This window comes from Pseudonaja textilis, chromosome 5 (assembly GCF_049901715.1).
Source record: "Pseudonaja textilis isolate UNSWEBS1 chromosome 5, rPseTex1.2, whole genome shotgun sequence".
Taxonomy (NCBI): domain Eukaryota; kingdom Metazoa; phylum Chordata; class Lepidosauria; order Squamata; family Elapidae; genus Pseudonaja; species Pseudonaja textilis.
This window is the reverse complement of record NC_141994.1, coordinates 52,879,729-52,897,287: the sequence shown is the minus strand read 5'-3', so window position 1 is coordinate 52,897,287 and position 17,559 is coordinate 52,879,729. Positions and strand designations below refer to the sequence as shown.

At 38.9% G+C, this 17,559-nt stretch overlaps 1 pseudogene across 1 annotated transcript; it reads right to left on the bottom strand.

The window, feature by feature from the left end:
* Positions 1–8,125: 8,125 nt before the first annotated feature.
* On the bottom strand, positions 8,126–14,411 carry LOC148125652 (cytoskeleton-associated protein 4-like; annotated as a pseudogene). The gene is made up of 2 exons (XR_015743906.1): positions 13,863–14,411; positions 8,126–10,872 (listed from the first exon to the last, which is right to left on the bottom strand). The product of XR_015743906.1 is annotated as a cytoskeleton-associated protein 4-like (transcript).
* Between the last annotated feature and the right edge of the window lie 3,148 nt (positions 14,412–17,559).

The window sequence follows — 17,559 nt, the reverse complement described above, 5'->3', positions numbered from 1 at the left end:
CCCTTCACCTCTATCCTTCTAATTATTAGTTAGCTTGCTTTCTGTATTCATTTTATACACTCAATCTTCATTCACCTTTTTCAGATAATGAGAGTTCTTAAGGAGGAATGGAAATACTGGTCCTTCGTCACAATTGCCTTAAAATGTTTGATTTCTGTGCTGTAAAAGATTCTCATTGTAACCTATTGTGAACCTATTTAGACAATGAGCTCTGCATTCTTTTCTTATTAATCTATGTCTCTTTTAGCCTTCCCACTTCACTTCTCTCAGCATCTGGCTCCCAGTTATCTTTCCTTCTGAGTCACTCAACATTTTCTCCCATGGTGTTCTCATGGGTAAGGTTCCTTCTTTCCAGATTTCTGATACAGATACAGTACTGTAGATTTCAAACTTACTCTGCATTGGTTGATTTCTCTCTCTACCGTGTGAAGTTGGGGATGCCATTATACTTACAGATGCATGAGCAGAGGAAGGCTTAAATTAGGCACAGACAAATGAATCAGAAGATGGGCACGAAACTCATAGCTTGTGCAATGCATGGCATACATAGGCCAAAAGAATTATGAAAGTTTGATCCAGCCAGTCAAATTGATGCTTCTCTGCCAACTAGTTGATGAACATGGGAACAAGTGAGGGAGAAGGAGTAATAATCTAGTAAGCAAAAAAAAAATCTATGCAGAGGCATTTGGAGCTAGGCATTACTTGATTCAAATTATATTAATAGTATATGTATGTGTATGTGTGCACATGTGTGTGAAAACATCTGCTGCATGACTGAATGCATGTGTGCTCAGATTTGGGATGTAAGTGGACACATAGCTTGACTCTAACACTGAATTCAAAGGTTGCTTTGAATACAGTTTTAAAGAGATGCTGCATTCAACTCTGACATGTTCCAAAGGCCAGAAAGGAGGAAAGGCTAAGTCTAACTCAGAGGTCTCCAAATTGGCAACTTTAAGACTTGTGGACTTCAATTCCCAGCATAGCTGGCTAAGGAATTCTGGGAGCTGAAGTCCAAAGTTGCCAAGTTTGAGGACCGCTGGTCTAACTGAATCTTAGGAAATGAAATCCTGATAGTAAAAATGCTGTGAAAAGGGAAACAGTTACCTAGAGAAGTGATGATTTCCCAGTCACTGAATGTGTTAAAATAGAAGCTACAAATCCATCTCTTACAGATGTTTTTATTTGGAGCAGCAGGGTGCTGGATGAAATGGATGTTGTTTGTTTCACTCCCATCAATACATAAATGTGAGGTGTTAAATTTCTGTACTCTTATTACATGGTAGTGAAAAGACTACAAAGGTTTCCAATTTTATGTTGGCATGATATAGCATAACCAAATCTAGTAGATAGAACTGAACTCAGGGAAGAGGATGCATCTCCCATATTTGGAACTGAGTATCTCACCTATCCTTGCTTTTCTTTCTTTTGTAGCAAGACAAGTTAGTTTTGAATAGGTAATATATAGGAAGAAAGGAGCTAGTTGCTTTATTTTAGGACATTCACCCAAAAGACAAAATCCAAACGTACAAGAAGAATTGCATTGGACCAAACTAATTATCTGTTTATTTACTGTTCTCACAATGGCCAATGTCAATATGACACAAACAGAAAATGAATATCTTGTTGTGTACTCAACTGTTGTTGAGTGGTATATTGTCTCTGATACTGAAAATAACATGTAATCATCATGACTAGTAGCCATGGAAAGCTTTATTCTCCATTAGTTTTCTTTCATCCATGAATTTCTCCAATCTACTTTTAAATTCATTACCAGATCCTTGACGATAATTTTCGTGAGTTCGCCATAAGCTAAGTAGTGATATACTTCACTCTTTCAGCTTCATTGGATGATCTAAGATTCCCACAAAATTGACAAGAAATCTCAGTCCCCAAATATGTACGTAATTGCATATTTAGGAACTTGTTTATAGAAGAAACTCACAGAGATCACTGGATGACTAAATTAGTTGTGGATATATACACATCTCTGTCTCTGTCTGTCTGTCTGTCTGTCTGTCTCTGTGTGTGTGTGTGTGTGTGTGTGTGTGTGTGTCTTTGTGCATTCATTCCAGGTTTTTTTCAAATAATTACAAATTCAGCTGTACTGGTCACAACTTGAGATTGTGAAATACAGGCTCAGTGCAATGAACAAAATGCACATACATACACATATATAGATGTAACACATATGTATGTTGCACAGATGAAAATACAGATACTCTCTATGACTTTGGAAGGAATTTAAGAAGATACACTCTATATGCTTGTGATACTTCATTATTCTTAAAGCCCTACAGAATGTTGGAAAGAACATTGCAAAAGACTCAAGGCTCTGCATTTCTACCTGTCTGTAAACAGGATACTGTAGCGCTCTGAAACCTGAACAGATCAAATTTGATGTGCAGAGTGAAGTCCAGCAAATCAAAGACTGAATTAAAAGCGGTCCAGATCAAGCCAGGGAGAGTGGAGAAAACAATTCCAGGAAAGCATTTCTTAATGTATCTTTACAAGAGAGGCTATGGGGCAGTGATTACAAACAGAGCAGATTGTTTCATTCTAAACATACCTTCATCTTAATCAACTGATCAGGGAATGTCTGCTCTTGGTCTAGGGTAACTTGCCATAGCCAACTCAGCATGGCTGTCTTGCTGCAGCCATCTTGTTCTACGCTTAGCAACCACAATTAGGACTGTCAACTTGGGTGTTATGTGATCACTAAGAGAAACTGCAGCTGTGCTTAGGATCTTGCTTCAGGTTTCCTTGGCTTTACAGACCTGCAAAGGTCATAAATGCAAGGATTTGTTAAAAATTATTTTTATCACGGTCATAACTGTGAAATGGTCGCTAAGTGAGGTTTATCTGTATGCAAAAGAAAATACAATATAGATACCTACACTAAATGCCCATTGCTGCCATACTGAGTTGGAAATAACTCCAGAAGTTTCATCCTGCCTTCTTTCCCTACCTTGGGTTAACACTTAATCAGTTAATAACTGACTTATAGGAAGTAGGCAGTGAGACAGCAAAGTCTAACATCAAATTATTTGGGCAGGTAAAACTGAAAATTTAGTGCCAACTAGGGATGCAAAAGGATGTGTCCAAAATGGATAAACAGATTTTTCAGGAGGTAAACACAATTCAATGGCAGCAAGTGTGAAGAGCCCGAGCATGCTGAAGCAAAAATAAATGCAAGCTTCATGCATATACCAGTAGGGACTGAGCTGGCAGTGACTAACAGAAAATCTTGAAACTGCATGGATTATTAACCAAAAGGGCTCATTGGTGTCTGGTAAAGATGAATTTTTTTGTCTGAAATCAGATAACAGATAATCAGAGTTGGAAGGAACCTTGTAGGTCATCTAGTCCAACCCCTGCCCAAGAAGAAGACCCTACACCATTTCTGACAGATGGGAGTCCAATCTCTCATTGAAAGTCTCAAGTGATGGCGCTCCCACAACTTCCGAGGGCAAGCTGTTCCATTGCTTGATTGTTCTCACCATCAGAAAATTTCTCTTATTTTTAGGTTGAATCTCTCTTTGATCAGCTTCCATCCATTATTCCTTGTCTGGCCTTCGGGTGCCTTGGAAAATAAGCTTAACCCCTTCCCCTCTGTGGCAGCCCTCAAATATTGGAAGACTGCTATCATGTCTCCCCTGGTCCTTCTCTTCACTAGACTAGCCATGTGCCCAGTTCCTGTAACCGTTCTTCATTATGTTTTAAAAATGTAATACATCCACAGAGCATAGTAATTATAAACCAATTTATCAATATATAAATATATAAAACTAAAGTTGGACACATGTAGAATGGTGGTGTTTTCTTCCTGCACTTAAAAATAGAGAGTTGTAAAACAAAAACATTTTCACTCTTGATCTGTTTGACTATGACTTTTCCAAGCCCCCTCAGTTCTGGTCAGTTTTTTCTTCTCCTACTCAGTTTTTAACACTATCATAAATTCAGGTTTATACTTGACAGGAAAACAGTGTTCTTTATGGAATACTGAGAATCAAGCCTTGAACCTTGTTTGGCAAGGCAATTCTAGGTAGTATTACCACATTATCACTAGATGACAGTGTCCAACTGTTCCAGTGTTAAATTCTCTGGATGTTCACAGCTCAGATGTTCAGGATCACTTGGTTCTTGAGATTTACTAAACAAAGCCAAGAACCTCATATCTCTGAAGACATTCTTGAACTGGAGACTTTCTCTTCTGTACTCAAAGTAAGAGATATTGAGGGGCACAGGTAGCACTGAGGTTGTGTTTGTTCATCTCTACTGTCACTCCTTCAAGGAAAACCGGACCCGGAAACCAATTTCGTGTAGGTCAATACTTAATGGTAATTATATGGTAACAGAATCTTGCAATGTTATTCTCCTCACAGAAAGAATTAGAAGATGTTCAGAGGTATTAATGTAAGTCAATGTGATACTAATGTATATGATGTGTATCACCATGCTATTTTGAAAGTGCCTTATTTATTTTTATCCTGTTTATTATTTTTATAAATAGCTCAAGGCAGCAAACATACCTAACACTCCTTCCTCGTCCTGTTTTCGCCACAACAACCCAAAGATTTGAGTTGGGTTAGAGACAATGACTGGCCCAAGGTCACCCAGCCGGTTTTTCATGCCTAAGGCTGGACTGGAACTCAGTCTCCTGGTTTCTAGGCCTTATGTCTTAACCAATAAACCAAACTGGCTCTCCTATTGATGTGTGGATGTATACCACACATAATGCAATGTATTTTTAAATGTGGATATGAAGACAAATCTTTACAATTACCCATACACTTACACGTTGTGTCTCATTTCTTGACTCAGAAGGATTAAAAGCACCATTATCTAAGGCTAATACCAGTGAGTTAGGTGTTTGAGAACCAAGAAACGTTGTTAAAATTGTAGCTTTTACCATTTTAAGAAATACAGTTCCATGTTTTCCCCATTGTACTGAACCATAGTTTATTAAATAAGCCACAACTGGTCCAATTTGCTCATTGTCAACACATTAAAGTATGGTTTCAAACCAATAACTAAGTCTGCAAAATACTTCCATGCAGAATCAAGCAAACTGTATTATGGTTACTATACAAATTGATCTATTTATAGATGCAGTTTCTTCATCTATCCTTTGTTTCTATTATTTTTAGCTTTTCATTTTTATTATTACTAACACCATGTCCAAGTAGCACTCAATTAGCCTGGATAATAGCCTCATGTAATATTCTCCCACTGTGTGATATAAACATCACACAACTGAAATAGCTGATGCTTATAATGTTATCCAATTTGGTAATGAAACATCTGCAAGAAAACTATCAGAGAACATCAAGGACCCCATGGCTAACACTCAGCCACACATGCTCTAGCCATAGGACTTCCTTTCAATTGCAGGCTAATTAAAATATATATATAATTCAGCTAAATAAAAACAAAAAGGTTGAAAGAACAGAGGATCCTAAATCATTGCTTTTTGTTTTATTTTTAGATTTCGCCACCGTTTTTATTTTTAGATTTTATTTTTAGATTTCGCCACCACCATCCATGAGGGACAATAAAAACCATCAAAATAGTGGCAAAACACATTCTATTTAAAAAGGAGTCTAGTTTCCGCCACCTTCCTAAATCCTGTCCCTCTCCCATGCTATATGGATATTTTGTAGGAAGTTACTATTCCTAATTTAAAACATATACTTTATATATTTGCCAAAAAAAATCAGTTTGTTGTAGTGGTTTAAAATGTTGGGTCAAATCAACCATCAACCATGGAAGTTCAGACTGGATAGCTTCATTTTGAATTCCTAGAAAAATTGCAAAATATACCAAAAGAAACTTCAGTCATCAGAATTGTTTTAGAACCAAGATAATGGATTTGGGAAAACTTGCATTTTACACCTAGAATGATTTTCTTCAGGAAGTATGAATATTCTTTTCTTCATAGGAAGCATGATGGCGCAGTGGTTAGAAGGTAGTGTTGAGGCTAACTCTGCCCATAGCCAGTTCAATCTTCACTGGTTCAAGGTTGACTTAGCCTTTCATCCTTCCAAAGTGGGTAAAATGAGGACCCAAGTTGTTGGGGAAATATGCTGACTCTGTAAACTGTTTACAGGGGGCTGTAAAGCACTATGAAGTGGTATATAAGTCTATATGCTATTGCTATCTCCAGTGCCAAAGAGTAGCTGGAGAAAGGGTATTTGCCCACTCAAGAAAAAATGAGTAAGACAGGTTAATGGAAACAAACCAAGAATAAGAACAGGGGACTCCCCAAAGCTGCACATAAATTAACACAAGTATAAAAGCATGGGTATCAGAAGAACTGCATTTTTGTGGTTGTTGCTGCACCTAATCTCTGTAAGTAGTCTTTAAAACAGAATGTTTATCCACACTTGTATCTCCACCAAAACAATGTATGTTTAATAGTATTCTCGAGTAGAAATCTGAGGACGGGTAAGCTTTTAGTCTGAAATGTTAGTCCCAGAATTTAGATGTTTCAGCATGTAGTTTTAGTTGCAGGAAGTATGGCTGTGCAAAATTTTAGTAAATATGTATTTTAAAATACTTGATAGCGTCTGGTTTCATTTTACAACAATGCAGATTTAGGCAGAAGCAGATAGGAATTGCTTATGGGTTAAACCAGGGATTTCCAAACTTGGGAATTTTAAGATTTGGGGACTTCAATTCCCAGGGCTAGAGAATTCTGGGAGTTGAAGTCCACAAGCATAGCTGGCTGGAGAGTTCTGGGAGTTGAAGTCCACAAGTCTTAAAGTTGCCAAGTTTGGAGACCTCTGAGTTAAACCCATGCAGGGAACTAAAATAGGAGGATTCTGCTGTCCTGCTCCTGTTGGACAATTCCCCAGCCACTGCGATACCAATGAAGCAACGATGTGTGGATACAGTGCTGCTCTTCCCATGTCCTTTCAACCCACAATTATGAAAAAAATACGGCCTGGGGTTTTCCAAGGAAAGAATTATCAATGGTATCTTTTGTTCCTTTTGGGTAATGGACAATAAAACCTTACAGAAGCAAAAAGAGAATCCAAGGTTGGTCCTGGCTCTCCTCACCAAACATTACACATGCAGCCATGGTTTACTACAAAATGTGTACAGGTACTCCTTGACTTACAACCGTTTGTTGAAGTTGCAACAACACTGAAAAGTGACTTATGACCGTTTTTCACAATTATGATTGCTGCAGCATCCCTGTGGTCACGTGATCAAAATTCAGAGGCTAGGGCCGCTAGGCAACTGGTTCATGTTTATGATGGTTGCAATATCCCAGGGTCATGTGATCACTTTTGCAATCTTCTGACAAGCAAATTCAATAGGAAAGTCACGTTCACTTAACCATGTTACTAACTTAGCTGCAGTGAATCACTTAACTGTTGTTGCAAGAAAGATTGTTAAATGGGACAAAATTCCCTTAACAGCTGTTTCACTTAGCAACAGAAATTTTGGGCTCAGTTATGGTCATAAAGTCAAGGAATAGCTGTATTTTAAATACTGGAATGCAGAATACAATAATTTCTCTTTAGCTAAATGAAAGATGTTCTATGAGTGGCTGGTATCCATGGAAAAATATCTGGATTCACATTTCTTATTAAGTCAGGTTTTATTCTAAGCAGTTTTAAATAAGCCAAGGAGACCTCATTCACACACTGAGCCATATGTTCACCAAACATATAAAACTAAAGTTTTAAAAATATGTCATAGTTTAGCTCAATGTGTGAACTGCCTTGAACTGATCTTCTGTATTTCATTACCCTCTTTACTAGCTAACTAATCCATCCCATGACTAGAGATATAAAATACTTTATATTCTAATATATTACATTATATTTATTTTCTCAGAATAATAATCCTGCAGTCTAATGCAATCTATTCTTGTAGTATAAAAATGCTACTATGTTGGGTTTAGCTGTATGTGATGCTGCTTTGCAGACAAATAACGTAAAAAAAATGATGAGTAGGAATAGATGTATGAATCCCAACATAGTCCATGACAGTTTAAATAGTAGCAGCTATTTAGTAAGCAAAACTTAAGGCCTCAAATAAATTAATAATACAAATTATTACGTCTGTTTTGTCCCTTATCTAATTACTGTTTTTTCAAAACTACAAAAATTGGTTGACTGCAACCAGAATAAGTATTTATTTATTCAAATTACACATACCAAGAAAGTTATTTCACAGCCAACTACACAGTCATTCAAGATCCACAAAAAAGACAATAAAAGCACTCCCAAAAAATAATGACTTGATCTCAATACAAGGCATAGTTCTGGTTTTTAAGGCATTTTATCTCTACAGAAGCAGTTATTGAATACACTGCTTATGTTATAAATGGCTACTGTACACCTTCCTTCATGAGGATTACTCCTGTTACATCTACTACTGATGCTGCAAGCATTCTTTGTGCAGTCATCGTCTGTTTATCTTTCTCAACAATTATGTATAAATCAACAGAAGAACCAGGGTGATATTTTCTAAAGAAGATAAACAAGAATCTCCCAACTGTAAAACTCAGTGGTTCTGTAAAATGAACATTATGAATATCTCTTCTTTGAAGAATTACTCAAATCCAAAGGTAGTTTTTAATTTATTGTGGACTTTTTAAATAATCAATCTCAAGCCTAATTTTTGTTTCATCCAAGTCAGTAATAGGAAAACCGTAAGGCACTTAACATTGGATGTCACTGTTGCATGTTATATCATAAGAAAAATGTTATATGCAGGAACAATTCTGTTTTTATTGCCCTTTGTTCCGGGGGGGGGGATATGTTCCATGCTTATCTTTCCCGTTTTTATTATTTCCCTACCTTGACCCCATACATCTTTGCACCAATGAATTAGGCAGAAATAGTAAATGCAAATTCAGTTGACATCACAGTAAGCTGCCCCAAAAGAAGGCACTACTATAATGGCAAAAGTTCTATCCAATATTGCCTGTTTACTGCCTCTGGACACATCAAAAGCACCTTTGGTTTGTTGTGGAATGGTTACATTTTGTTGTGGAATGGCTGACGAGCATGGAAGAATCCAAACTCAAATGTAATTATTCCATACAATAATTTTCATATGAATACTCTATATATTATATATAATTACACCCCTTTGTGTATTTTAATACATAGAACCTTCTATGATTGGCTGCTTTATTTCAATGGTAGAAGACTGATGTATGCAATATAATGCATATGTATATCAGTTTTCAAAGGAATGGGACAGCTTTTGAGTATGATGGAGTCCCATGTTTGTTAAATTAAGAGGGCAATGGCCACCATAATTTGCTTCTTGGGTTCACACCCTCACCCAGTGCACTACAGATTAAGCTGCATAAACAAATTAATTTGTCCTAGCAATTAAAGTAGTAGAAATAATAGGACCTACCAAACTGGATTGTTTTAACATTTTTCCAGAGACATCAATAAGCTCCTTTTCCATTCCACCAACTTCCCACAACAACAAAACAACAAAGCTCCTTTGGATAGGAAAATAATTTCTTTTTCTTTTTTTTTGGTAATTCAGAGTTAAAACAAGCTCAATACTCAAACTATATCATGTATATCTTCCATTTCCACAAACAACCTATCCAAGTCATTCCTTATGTCATCTAAGGAATCCTTCATTGTCTGCACATTGTTCTCGTTGGTTTGATTTTCACTGAGTAAGCAACTAAACTGTCAACTGCCGTCCTAAGCATTTTTAAGTCAGATTCTACCTGACCAAGAGAAGATCGCACTTCATCAACAGAATCTTTAACAGAAGAGAGTTCTGCCTTATTATCTCCAGACTGCCCTACATTAACTTGAAGACTTTTCTTGGTCCAGCAAAGCAAGAACTTGTTTCTGGATATGATCGAGTGCATCAGCATTATTTGGTAGATCATTCAGACTTCTCTTAGTTCATCAACATCACCATAGATTGAGAGCTGTGCTTCCCCAAGACTCCTCACAGTATCGGTCAATGATTGTATATCGTTTTTCTATAGTACTCTGGATAGAACCTAGACCTTCTTCCAACGCAGCTAGCTTTGTGTCATATTTGAAAATAGAAGGTTCTGTTCCTTCTGTGCTCTGTGCAAATGATGATGTTGGAGCTTGAACATTCTCTTCTACAGATCTGAGCCTGGATTCCAATTCTTTATTGCTCTTCTGCAGACTTTCTATGTCATCTTTGGAGAATGCATAGCTGTCTTCTATACCACCAGAAGACTTGATGTGCATCAAGTCATCACTGAGTTTCTTCAGCTCCAATGGAAGATGAGAAAGAGATTCTTCTGCTTTAAGAACTTTCTCTTCTAAAGCCTGTAACGCAAAGGTGCTCTGTATCAGCTACTTCTTTAAACTTCTCATGTTCCTGTTTAAGGCTGAGAAGTGCTTTAACTTCAGACAGAACATCAGATTCCATCAAATCTAAGGCACTTTGCAAGGTTTCTATACTTTTCCCATTGGCTTTCAAGGATCTCTGCATCTCATCAACAGTGCCTTTCAAGATCTGAAGGTCATGCTTGTATGTTTCTGTTTCACCAAGTGAAGCCACCTTTTTTTTAACTTCATTGATTTCGTCTTGGCTCTGTTTCTGGATATGTGTGAATTCAGCAATATTATCGTTTATAGATTTTGTGAGCTCTGTCAGCCTTTCTTCCACAGTGTTTTCTAGTGACGCGAAGTCTCTTCTCTGGTATCTTTTACAACATGAATACCATCTGATAAATCTTTAAGAGTTTCATTTTGTAGTTTCTGGAGAACTTCACCAATGCGATTGATTTCACTAGCCCCTTGTCTGACGGTCTTCTCGGTGATCTCTTGTTTTTGCTGAGCATTTTTCAGTGTCAGTTCAAAAGCCACCCAAAGCAGACTGTAAAGACTGCATCTACAGAAGAAATTGAAAGATAGAAATACATTAAGGTTAGCCTAGTGAAATGGATCGTGTCTACATAGGAAGATCAGTAACTAACAGCAGAAGAATCAGACAACATGATGCATCAAAATAATTGACTTAAATACATATATAATATTTATTGTATAAGATAGTTTAGTGATCTGATTAAAAGTTTTAGTAACTTTCTACTTGTGATATTATTATTTCTTACCAATCTTGTATTTTTATACCAAGCAGCTTTCATTATCAAACATTTTTGATGGAAATAAAGGAAAAGAATTTAAAAACTGCAGTTTTTGAAATGGAGTCTAACATGTTTGTAATCCGATTTTGTACCAATAGCTAGATTTTGTGCTGCAGATTCACATGGAATATGCATGAAAAGCTACATACTACAATACAATGAAAGTATTTCATTAGGATTACCAGATCTGGGCTGAAAACCATAACCACCTCTAGATGGCAGCACAGGGACACAGGAAACTAACTTTTCCTCCTACTTGCTGGTTGTCCATATTATTAGATATGGTATCCTTTAATTATGCAACTATTGCATTTGTAATTTCAAATAAATTGCCACATGTATGTATGTGCTCAGGATGCTTTTCTGTTGCAGAACATAAATATTAGGCAAACTCACAAATCTTATTTTCCACAGAGTAGTCTAAATTAATCCACTGAATTATGTGTTCTGTACTTAAGCACTCTACTCTCCAATAGCTGTATATATACAGTAGCAAAGCATAGTTTTAATTTGTTTTTGATTTATCATTAGATTTATATGCAGACTTTCTGCTCATCCAACAACCAAGATGGTATTTAGTATTGTGGCCAATGTCCTTCCTTTATTAAAGAGCAAAGGGATATGCTATAGACTTCCCTGTTGTAAGGCTTCTAGCTTCTAGTACATTAGTTCCAACAACATTATGGCTGATATCAATTACAAACATATTGCTTTGTAGGAGATAAATATAGAAGGTAAATACATTCACTTTCACAGCCGATATAAACCCATTCTGTACAGAAAATTTGGGCCGTGTCAAACTTTGCCTATGGGGGCGTGGTGGTTGTACACATTTCCTTTAACCATTGCAGATTCTAAATACAACCTAACCCAAAGGGCAATTTCAACCACAGAGACACAAGCAGAATGGTATACCTTGGTGCTACTGAAAAACCTTATATTTGCTTTATCTATTTAGTACATACACCACAAATCTGGGCACATAATTTTAAATTAAAACCCTGTCACACAGTACTGCACCACAGATTAATCACAGAGCACCCCATTTCAAATCTACCTGTGTCATAAATTCACTAAACCAGTGTTTCCACAATTTCAGCAGCTTTAATATGTAGTGTGTGGACTGCTCAGGGAATTGTGGGAGTTGGAAGTCCATAGTAGGTTAAGAAACTCTGTACTAGATAGAACTTTACTAGATAGAACTGTACTAGATAGAGTTTTTCAAGCCATGGAAGTATCAGGTAAAAAAATTCTTGGAACTCTCATTAATAAGAAATAGAAAATTGGCTCTGTTTAAGTGAACTTTTAAAAAAATGATCTTACAGAACAGTATAATGGAATCTTAAAATTCTAAAAACATTAAAAGAAGTAGTTTGAAAAACCCTAGGAACTTTGGTTTTCTAAGTCTTATACCTTAGTTGCAAACAGAACAGATTGAAAGATAATTCTGTGATTACATAAAATAACTGTTCTCAACTATATGGTGAAGCTATGCCCTCCTCATCCCAAAACTACAATTCCCAGTGGCCTTTGAGCAGAAGTTTAAGAAGCCAATTACTGAAAATCCAGCACCTCAAAAGAACCACTGATTTAGATTACTTAAAGATGAAACTTTACTGAACAGAGCAATCTGTGGCCCACAAACTTCCTCTATAGCTTTGCTGAGCAATCTGCAATTTGTTCATAGAAATCTTGGAGACTTGTTCTTTAAAAAAAAGGTAAAATGTGTAATTAAATATCCAAATATTTAAGAGTGAATTAATATTCTAATCCACTTTAGACAAAATGGGCCACTCCCTAGTTAGTGGATTTCAATTTATTCCTCAATAAATCTAAGTATTGGAATTGGTCCAGTAACTCCTAAGGGCACCATTTTGGGAAAAGCCGGAATAAGCATTCAATTATTTTTCACCCAACCGAAAGTACTTATTGCAAACACTGCAACGTTAACTTTTGTAGTCAAGATTCGAGTATGTGTTATGACTCACAAAAACTTAGGGTACGTTGGGTGGCTGCAACCTGAGGGCAATTCCGAAAGAGTAAATACTACTTGATTGGCTCTGAGAAAACTTGTAATTTTTTATTACCCGATTTTTACGACAAACAGGAAAAACTAGAAAAGCCAGCGACCCCAACTGCGCAAGGCTCTGGCGTCCACTGTCTCTCGCTCGGCCATACTGTCTGGCGAAGACTAAAAGATATTCCAAATTATCAGAAAACAATCCGTTGTTAATCCTCAATAGTTGTTTTTCTCTCCCGAAAACTTCAACTTTATTGGCCAGCTATTCTCTGCAACGCCATGCTGGGCATAGTCATGCGGCGCATGGACCACACGTGCTAAAACGTGGCTTGCAAGAAAAAAAATCCCTGGGAGGAAAAATGCTTTTTTTTTTTTTTGAACTGGCACAAGCAATTCCGCCACTCTCAACCCAAGTAACGAGAGGGAGCCCATCAGCAGCCTCCTCCACCTTCCTCCGCGGGAAGACAACACCTCAAGTGCCACCCGCTTGAGATACAAAAAGCCGCCTTCTTCGGCGCTGTTGCTTCAGGCGAGCAAATTTGGCGGCGTTTCAAGCAAGTCGAAATATCGCCACACAGTTCGGTGCAATCAAAACGGGGGCATAATGGTGGACGGCTTCCGACTCCCCACCACCCACTCACCCGGTGGCCTTGAAAGGGCTGCACTCGGCCCTCCGTAGGGAAGAAATGTTTATTTCTGTATTATCCTCCCAACTACCTTTTGCACGGCGTCTTCAAAGGAACGGGTCAGCTCTTCCCGCTGCCTGGTGCAGCTTTCCTGCCTCAGGCTGATCTGGTTGACTTCCCCAGAAGGTGGTGGATGAAATAGCCAGAGGCTGCAGCGGCTGCCAAGAAAGTCGCGGACAGGAGAAAGTTCAGGATGGCGCCGCAGCTGCAGAACGAGGCAGCTTTGCCCCCGCCAGACGGCGGAGAGCCCCTTTGCTGCCTTTGGAGTGGGCCGGGGCTGCGGTGGCGGCGACGGCTTCTTGCCACGTCATCGGGTTGGTTGGAATGGGCCCCTTTTTCGGGGTTGCTGTTCTTGCTGCTCCTTTGTTTGGCCGCGGAGGATGACATGCTTAAGCTGAGCGAGGCGCCCTTGACCCTCTTGGACTCTGAAAGCGTCGGAGCGAGATGGAGACTTCACTGTGGCGCGCTTGGAGGCCGCCCGAGGAGAAAAGCGGCTGGAGCTGGGAGAAGGGTCTGCTTCCCCATTCAATTTCGGCACGGAGAGACGGGAGGGAAGGCACGGAATTCAGGCGGGCTTCATCTCAGCCCTCCTGCCCAACGGCGAGCGCCGCCTCCCGAGTTCCATAATGCAGGGGTGGGAAGGGTGACTGCCACGCACGCTGATCGAGGAGGAAAAGGATGGCCCGACAGCGCAGAGAGAAATGCGGGGTGGGGAGCTACATTTCCTGCCCCTGGCGCTTTGGCAAAAGCTTGCTTCGAGGTCGGGCAAAGTGGTGTGGAATCTCCGCCCCCCCCAACCACCAAACTTCACCTACGTTTCTGAGTTACAAACATGTTCCAGCCTTACAAGTCTTTTCGTTGCCTTGAACGCAGCCGCTTAGATGTTTATTTGGGGAAAACCCTTCAAATCCAACAATTTTGAACTTGAATGATATCTAAGCGAAAACCTAAAGAAGAGGTCCCAGGAGAGTTTTGGAAGTTGAAAATCAACTTTCGGGGGAGGTGGGTAGATGAGCTTACAGGGATTATTTTGTGTAGTCAGATATTAGTCCTCTGTTAAAATTTGGCCCAAATGACTGCTTCTTTTGTTCTTGTTTAAATGTTGCTTTTAAGATGAATAAAATGAATATAATTAATATTAGAATTACAGGCTACAGGCCTTTTCCCATTGGTACCTAGTCATGCCATAAACAAGCCTTGGTAGAATTTTTTTTGTCATAAAATTTGCTATTTTGCTAATGCATCCTTCTCCATCACGGCACTTTCTTCCTTCTCAAGCCCAACAGATTTTACATACCTTGAGGTTGCACTTGAACCCTGTTAGAATAAGGAAGAAAATGCTAACAATAATTTAACTCCAGAACAGTTAAGAGTGTCTTGAGCCTTTCTGATTTGTGGGCTGGGGATAAGCTGAAAGTAATGTCAAGGAGACTGGACACCTCCCCCCCCCCCAAAAAAAAATGTGTGGTTTTTGTGCTGTGATTAGGTACAATTTGGGGAAAGACTTACTCAGCAGGAATAATTGCTTATACAAGGAGATCTTTGCTGAACTGGTGCATGTACAGTAAAAAGAAATCCTGTTAATTTCTGTGGTATGATCTGCTAGTGCAATTCATGGGTTTTCAAGAAAAAGCCCCACCTTTTGTAGAAGGGGGGAAGAGATCATATATGGCCGTGATGGTGAACCTATGGCAGCCATTTGTGCTGGCATGCAAGCCACAGGCAAACTTACCTCACTGCGCATGTACGCGCCTCCCAGCTGATTTTTGGCCCATTTGAGGCCTTTTCATCCTCCCAGAGGCTTGAGGACAGCTTCTGCAGTCTTTGCAGGCCGAAAATAGGCCCTTTGGTTCAGTAGTCTTTGTAGGTCGGAAAATAGGCCCGCTTTGTCAAAATGGGCCTATTTTTTGGCCTGCAAAGGCTGCAGCTGTCCTCAAACCTCTGGGAGGCCAAAAATCAGCTGGGAGGCGCAGTGCAGGTATGGGGGTGGGGTGGGGATTGTGCACAAATGTGCAGGGGGCGTGCACATTGCCTTCTGAGTGCTGGCACGTGAGCATGTGTGCGGAAGCGCGCGCACAAGTTTTGGCACAGGAGCCCGAAAAGGTTAGCCACCACTGATATATGGAATATGTACGGGCAAATTGTCTTCCTGAAACTGTAGCTTTGCCTGTCTGCGTGTAATACTATTTCATAGGACTACAGTTTAAACATTCTTGGTCATAGGAATAATGATACTCTATAATGGAAAGTGCTGAATCCTAGTCACTCATAAAGGTCAGATTTCACCAAACTATAGAGGTCAGATCTAAAGAAGCTGCAGATCTATACTAGAACCCTTTCTTAGTTTCAGAATAGTAGCACGAGGAGTTTATAACATGCTGTTATATTTCTTTTAATTCTCGTTTTCAATTACATTATATATTATATTATATTTCAGTTATATAAAGTATGTGTTATTGTATTAGTAAAACATCTACGCCAAAATGCATCTTCTTTCATTTGTTTTCCATGGGCAACTCAAATGTACATGTATATTATGAATAAAATAAACATTGGAACCATACAGCACATATTTGTAATGCTAAAAATATTTTCATGCAAAATAATTTATGCTTGCATACATATCATACTGCTAATTGAATAAGAATAGTAGTTAGAGGCTGCAAAATATTTTTGAACAGTTTTGAAAAATTGGAAAATAAAAACTTAGAATGAAAATGACTTTCTAATATTTTGTTCCGGCCTTTTGGCTGCCAGCAGAGATAGCTGCAGAGTCAGGAGGTTGGGGGAGGAGGAGGAGGTTGAGGCAGAGCCTGGGCCAGCTTCAGAGCCTTTGGAAGGCTCTGATAAGGAAACAGCACCAGAGACAGAGGCAGAGCCAGGGCCTCCGTCCTTCCCCAGGTGGAGAGAAAGCTGTCTTTGGGGCCTGACCTGAGTGAGAGGGAGGAACAGAAGGGGGTCATCCCAGATGCGCATATGGAAAGGAGAGGAGAACAAAGGAGAGGAGAGCAAAGGAAAGCAATAAGCTGGCTCTCAGGGATACACATATCTCTGGTTCACAGATGATAGCCAGCCCCTCCCTCTCTGGGAAATAAATAGGAGGTGTTTGGGAGTGGCCGGTTGTTGCAGACAACCATTTGTTTCTAATATACAGCAAGCAATTCATATTTATTGGATAAGCCCAGGATTGTTGGGACCAATTACATTTGATTTTTTGTTTATCCCTGTGAATAAAAGACTATTACTGCCCTGTTATAAAAAGGGGTTGTTTTACTTGTGAGCAAAAATTTTATCACTACTTGCAAAGGCTGGGTCAAAACATATTTGGGGTCTTTCTTGGAGCGAAGCAATTTAGAAGTCTAGTTGATCCAAATATGTGCTTAGAAATAAGAAAGAGTGAGAAGATTCCCAAAGTTATCATTAAATAAAATTTGGATGAATGACAAGGTGGGATAAAAATCCAATGAATAAGAATATAGAATAATAGAGTTGGAAAGGACCTTGGAGGTCTTCTAGTCCAACCCCGTTTGAGCAGGAGACCCTATACCATTTCAGAATAAATAAACTCCAGCTTGTTTGGGAGAAACTCTATTCAATAGCAAATAAGAGGTCACACAAACAGAGGGAGGATCACATTGGTCACCTCCTATATTTGAGATTTTGAGTCTTTGGGGCTTAGTGTTAGTGTTTAGTCACAGCAATCTGTGTCCCTATAGAACAGGGGTGTC